Genomic DNA, 7,546 nt, shown 5'->3' with positions numbered 1-7,546 from the left:
AGAGCTCGGCAGTCTCTCTTCACCTCCCTCCTTTTCTGCTCTTTTCCAGGTTACCTTGAGTAGAAGAACTGCCTCACTGGGTCCCTCTGTGGGTTTTTTCTCTCAAATTTAGAGTCCTTAGTTTAGAAGTTTTATGAGAGAATGCCTAAGACTAGATCCTCTCTTGTCACCATCTTGGCTCCACCTCTTTAGGTACTTTTTCCAGGTTTTCCCTATATTTGTTCAATTGATTTCCCCCCCCCAGCGATGTATAGATGTACATCATCAGCAAGAGTTTGCTGCACTGCAGAATTCAGAATATTCTGTCAGGGGAAATGACTGATGTCCAATGATGTTGAGGATTTCCAAAATTTCCAGATAAAAAAGGCCAGAATTGAACAGAGAATTCCATTTTTGTACACAAAACCCATGAAAAATAAATGGAGAAGGGAAAAACAGATGTGAATCAATGACATTTATTTGTATACATCCTTACAAGGGAAAATAGCACTTGTAACTCTGGAGGATTGCATTTCTCTTCGAACAGTTAGAAGGTTGAATATGGGTGAAGAGATTGTACTTAGAAGATATGGATATGGTTGGTTCTTGTCCTTCATTATCAAGATGTTATTAGATGTTATTAGAAGCAAGGCTTTTTTTTTTTTTTTTTTTTAGGTTTTTGCAAGGCAAATGGGGTTAAGTGGCTTGCCTAAGGCCACACAGCTAGGTAATGATTAAGTGTCTGAGACTGGATTTGAACCCAGGTACTTCTGACTCTAGGGCTTGTACTTTATCCACTGCGCCACCTAGCCACCCTGAAGCAATGCTTCTTAGCAATCAATCAACCTTTGAGAATACTACTTCTACCAGGTCAGATAAAAGGAGTGTATTTTGACTAATGCAATGTGAGTACAGGGTAGGGTGAAAATAATAGAAACAAAGAGGAGTGTACTAGGTGAAGGCTAGGCATTAGTGGATAAATGACACCAGGTAAAGAGGATCAAAGACCTACTACAGTAGGCAGAAGGAAGTGAGGGTGTGAACACTGAAGAAATCCTACTCTGTAGATTTGGAACAGAGAGGGAATGATACACATTCCCAATTAGGTTTAAAAATTTATCCTACCAGGGTCAGCTAGGTGGCGCAGTGGATAGAGTACCAGCCCTGGTGTCAGGAGTACCTGGGTTCAAATCTGGCCTCAGACACTTAATCATTATCTAGCTGTGTGGCCTTGCACAAGCCACTTAACTCCGTTTGCCTTGCAAAAATCTAAAAAAAAATCTACCCTACCCTGAAGGGAAGTGGGGGGGGGGAAGTCAAAGTAGATTTAAAGTTATAATATAAAAGAAAAGTTAAAGGGGAAAGGGAACAAAATATTGGTAAAGAGGAATAAAAGGAGAGGTCAGAAAATTACAAATGGAGAAAGATAATAAAGAGAGAAATAAAGAATTAGTCATCTTAACTGTAAATGTAAATGGGATGAACTCTCCCATAAAATGGAAGTAAAAAAGACTGGATTGAAAAACCATAATCCTACAATATGTTGCTTAGAAGAAACACACTTGGAGCAGGGAGATACACACGTGTAAAGATAAAAGACTGGAGCAAAATATATAAAGCTTCAGCAGAAGTAAAAGAAAAAAAAATTAGGGGTAGAGATCCTGATCTCAGACAAAGCAAAAGGAAAAACAGATTTCCTTAAAAGGCATAAGGAAGGAAACTACATCTTATTAAAAGGCACCATAGGCAATGAAGTTATAACATTAATAAACAAATATGCACCTAGTGGTATAGCATCCAAATTCTTAGAGGAGAATGACACAGAAGGAGACAGACAGCAAAACTATAATTTGGGGGGACCAAAGCTTTCCTCTCTCAGAACTAGATAAATCTAAACACAAAATAAATGAGGAAGTTAAGGTGAATGAAATCTTAAACTTAGATATGACAGACCTCAGGGGAAAACTTGATGGGGGATAGAAAAGAATATGCCTTTTTTCTCGGCAGTACAGGGCACCTTCTCCAAAACTGACAATGTATTAGGGCACAAAAACTTTAGACTCAAATGCAGAATGGCAGAAATAATAAATACACAGTTCTCAGACCATGATGCAATAAAAATTACATGTAATAAAGTGTCAGGGAAAGATAGTTATTTAATTTCCAATTAGTCCTTGGTTTATCTTAAATAATGGGTGTATCAAACAGCAAATAATAGAAATAATCAATAATTATATCCAAGAAAATGATAACAACAGACATCAGGCCAAAATTTATGGGATGCAGCCAAGGCAGTTTTGAGGGGAAACTTTATATCTCTAAATGCCTATATGAATATAATAGAGAAAGAGGAGATCAATGAATTGGGTATGCAACTAAAAAAGCTAGAAAAAGAACAAATTAAACATCACCAAATAAATACCAAATTAGAAATTCTGAAAATCAATGAATAGATTAATAAAATAGAAAGCAAGAAAACCATTGTCAATAAAATAGACAAACCTTTGGTTAATTTGATTTTTTTTTGGCAAGGCAATGGGGTTAAGTGACTTGTCCAAGACCACCCATCTAGGTAATTATTAAGTGTCTGAGGCCGGATTTGAACTCAGGTACTCCTGCCTCCAGGGTACGGTGCTCTATCCACTGCCACCTAGCTGCCCTAATTTGATTTAAAAAGAGAAAGAAGATGACCAAATTATCAGTTTCAAAAATGAAAAGGATGAACTAACCACCAAAGAGGAGGAAATTAAAGAGATAATTCAGAGCTACTTTGCCAAACTGTATGCCAATAAATTGGATAACTTGACTGAAATGGATGAATATTTACAAAAATACAAACTGCCCAGATTAACAGAAGAAAAAGTAAATTACTTAAATGACACCATGTCAGAAGAAGAAATTGGAGAAGCCATCAATAAACTCCCTAAGAAAAGTCTCCAGGCCCAGATGGATTTACAAGTGAATTCTACCAAACATTTAAGGAATTATTAATTCCTATTCAATATAAACTATTTTTAAAAATAGGAAAGGAAGGAGGTTCTGCCAAACTCCTTTTATGACACCAACATGGTGTTGATACCAAACCAGGAAGAACCAAAACAGAGAAAAGAAATTATAGACCAGTCTCCCTAATGAATATTGATACAAAAATCTTAAATAAAATTTTAGCAATAAGACTATAGCTAGTTATTACCAGGATAATACACCATGATCAGGTTGGATTCATATCAGGCAGATGGGTATGGTTCATGCTGTTTGGGCTTTTTGGTTTGTTTTTAATTTTTTTGCAAGGCAGTGGGGTTAAGTGACTTGCCCAAGATTACCAGCTAGGTAATTATTTAAGGATCTGAGGCTGGATTTGAACTCAGATCCTCCCGACTCCAGGGCTGGTGCTCTTTCCACTGCACCACTTAGCTGACCCCAGGGATGGTTCAATATTAGGAAAGAGCTCAACATAATTAAACATATCAATAGCAAAACCAATAGAAATCATATGATTATCTCAAAAGATGCTGAAATAGCCTTTGATAAAATACAACATCCCTTCCTACTAAAAACACTAGAAAGTTTAGGAATTAATGGAGCTTTCCTTAAAATAATATATAGTATCCAAAAACCATCAACAAATACTATATGTAATGGGAATAAACTCAGAACATTTCCAATAAAATCAGGGGTGAAATAAGGATACCTGTTATCACTATTATCATTCAATATAGTATCAGAAATGCTAGCAGTAGCAATAAGAAAAGAAAAAGAAATTGAAGGACTCAGAATTGGCAATGAGAAAGCAAAACTTTCACTCTTTGCTGATGATATGATAGTATACCAAGAGAACCTGAGAAAATCATCTATAAAACTCCTTGAAACAATTACCAAATTCAGCAAAGTAGCAGGATATAAAATCCACATAAATCAGTAACATTTCTATATGTGAACGACAAAGCCCAAGAACAAGAGATAGAAAGATAAATTCCATTTAAAATAACCATAGACAACATTAAATACTTGGGAATCTACCTCCCAGGACAAATCCAGAAACTATATGAACACAATTATAAAGCTCTCCTCACCCAAATAAAGTCAGATCTAAATAACTGGAAAAATATCAAATACCCATGGTTGGGTCGAGCTAATAAAATAATAATGACAATTCTACCCAAATTAAATTACTTATTTAGTGCCATACCAAGCAAACTACCAAATAACTACTTTACCAAGGTAGAAAAAATAGTCATAAAATTCATCTGTAGCCACAAAAGGGCAAGAATAGCAAGGGAACTGATGGAAAAAAAAATGTGTGAAGTAAGGTAGCCTGGCTCTACCAGATCTAAAACTATACTATAAAGCAGCAGTCATCAAAACTGTCTGGTCCTGATTAAGAAATAGAGGAATGGATCAGTGCATTAGGATGGGTTCAAAGGAAACTGCAGTAAATGACTACTGCAATCTACTATTTAACAAACCCGGAGACGTCAACCTCTGTGTTAGGAACTCACTGTTTTGACAAAAATCGTTGGGAAAACTGGAAAATAGTATCGCAAAAACTAGGCATAGATTTTATACCTTCTACTAAAATAAGATCAAAATGGGTCCAGGATTTGTATATAAAGGAAGACAGCATAGATAAATTAATAGAGCAAGAAATACTCTATCTGATCTATGGAAAAGGGATAAATTTATGACCAAACAAGAATTGGAGCACGTTATAAACTGCAAAATGAATGACTTTAACTATATTAAATTACAAAGTTTTTGCACTAATAAAATCAATGCTGCCAAAATTAGAAGGAAAGCAGAAAGCTGGGAAATAATTTTCACCACTAGGGTTCTGATAAAGGTCTCATTTCTGAAACATATAGAGAATTGCATCAAATTAATAAGGTCAGAAGTCATTCCCCAATTGGTAAATGGCCAAAGGATATGAATAGATGGTTTGGTTTTTTTTTTTTTTTAGGTTTTTGCAAGGCAAATGGGGTTAAGTGGCTTACCCAAGGCCACACAGCTAGGTAATTATTAAGTGTCTGAGACCAGATTTGAACCCAGGTACTCCTGACTCCAGGGCTGATGCTTTATCCACTACGCTATCTAGCCGCCCTGGAATAAATGGTTTTCAAATGAAGAAATTAAAGCTAGATGTGAAATCATATAAACAAGTACTCCAAATCACCAATGATTAGAGAAATGTTAATTAAAACAACAATGAAGTATCACACCTATTAGATTAGCCAAGAAGATAAAAAGGGAAGATGCTCAATGTTGGAGAGGTTGTGGGAGGATTGGGACATTGATGCATTGCTGATAGAGTTGTGAATGGATTTAACCTTTATGGAGAGCAATATGGAACTATGCCCAAAGAGCAATAAAACTGTTCATTCTCTTTGACCCAGCAATTTCAATTCTAGAACTATATCCAGAAGAAATTATAAAAAAATGGGAAAAGTTCCACATGTTCCAAAATATTCATAGCAGCTCTTTTTGTAGTGGCAAAGAATTGGCAATTGAGGGGAGGCCCATTAATTGGAGAATGCCTAAACAAGTCATGGTATGTGAATACTATGGAATATTATTGTTCTATTAGAAACCGTGAATGGTTGGACTCTAGAGAAGTATGGATTAATTTATGGAATCTGATGCTGAGCAAAAGGAATAGAGCCAAGAGAACAATGTCCACATTAAGATTATGAGATGAACAACCTTGATGGACACGGCTCCTCTTGGCAGTCCAGAGAGCTAGAACAACTGTATTTGACTGGTTATGGATGATGTGATCCCCATCCAGAGGAAGAAAAATAAAACAAGACCAAAAAACCCTTCAGAATCTGATGAACACATAAAAATTCTCTTATGTATCTTTCCCTTAATCCTAATTCCTTATGCCAAAAATGACTCATTTGTAAACCTGTCTAACAAAATATGTATGCAAAATGCTAATCTGAGCATTCCCTGCTGAAGGAAGAAGGGTGGGAAATTTTGTAACTTGTAAATATGCATGTGCATATGGATGAAAATAAAATAAAAAAAAAAGAAAATTGCTACAAGGTAGGATTCAATAAATTGTTCTATTGATTTTCTAGACTTAAGTAATGAAGAAAATATTAATAAACAGATTAAGTTTAAAAAGAGTGGGAGAGAGGGGGAGGGAGTGGGGGAGGAGAGAGGGATTGTGTGTGAGTGTGTGTGTGTGTGTGTGTGGAATAGGACTGAATGTGAGTTTTAGGAAAATCACTTTGTTGACTAGAGCATGGATAGAAGAGTGGGGAGGCCTGAGGCAGACAGAGCTAATCCCACACCCCATAACAGTTATTGCAATTAGCTAGGTGTGAAGGGATGAGAGCCTGTACCAGGGTGGGAACTTTCAGAGGATATAAGGAATAATGTGGAGTTGGAAATGATAAGCTCTAACAAGTGACTACATGTGAAGGGTTCAAGGGCTAGGAAGATGGCAATGTGATGTAACAGGAGTGGGAGGTTAGGGGAGAATCTGTAAGAAGAGATGAGTTAGGGTCAGCTAGGTGGCTCAGCAGATAGAGCACCGGTTCTGGAGTCAGGAGGACCTGAGTTCAAATCTGACCTCAGACATGTAATAATTGTCTAGCTGTGTGACCTTGGGCAAGTCACTGAAGCCCATTACCTTAAGTAAAGAGATGAGTTGTCCTGGCCCACAGTCTGGGCCTTCTTGGATTGAAGGTGAGAGGAGAAAGCCTTAATGAAGAGGCCTTAAAGGGACTATACACTAAAAACCTTCACTAGCCCTGTCATCCCCTTACACTGTCGTCCTCTGTATTCCCTCTTTCCTAGTCAAATTCCTCCAAAAGGCGCTGGTGCCTCCTTTTTGTCTTCTTCTCTCACTTTCTTTTAGCTTCCTCTCATCTGGCTCCTGGCCTTATCATTCCATAGGTACTATTGTCTCCCAAGTGACCGGTGCCCTCTCAGCGGTGCAATCCAATGCCCCCGTCTCAGACCGTATTGTCCTTGCACTTTGGACACTCTTGATCCCCTCTTCTCTCTAGGTTTTCAGGACGGCCCCCTCCCTTCTCTCTCCCAGCTCTCTGACCAATCCTCCTCTGTCCTCTCCTAGGCCGGCCCCTCCAAATCATGTCCCTCGGGGCTCTGTCCCGGACCCTCTTCTCCCTCTAGTGCTTCGTTTCGTGATGTCATCAGCTCCCACGGATTTAATCTCTGTGCCGATGATTCTCAAGTAAATCTTTGCTGCCCGCCGCTCACTGGGCCTCCAGCCTCGGGCCGGCCGCCTGCGGACATCGGAAGCTGGGTGTCCGGGGCACAGCCCGAACTCAGCTCCTCTCCCCCTGGGGTCCTCCCCACCTCGTCCCTTGCCCACCCCTGCGGTGCCAGGGCCGGGGTCCGCCGGAGCCCCCACTGCGGCGCCCAGCTCTCGCTCAGCCAACAGGGTGCTGAGGCCACAGGTCCGGCGGCGGAGCGTCCGGGGGTGTCCCCTGGCAGCGTGGCACCGGGGGCCCCTCCGCCGTGCGGGCCCTCGCCACAGGTCACGGCCGGGGCCCCCGGGGGCCCGCCTCAGCCTTGACCTCGAGTCCTCCGCTTCGCA

This window comes from Macrotis lagotis, chromosome 1 (assembly GCF_037893015.1).
Source record: "Macrotis lagotis isolate mMagLag1 chromosome 1, bilby.v1.9.chrom.fasta, whole genome shotgun sequence".
Taxonomy (NCBI): Eukaryota; Metazoa; Chordata; class Mammalia; order Peramelemorphia; family Peramelidae; genus Macrotis; species Macrotis lagotis.
This window is presented reverse-complemented; position numbering follows the sequence as displayed.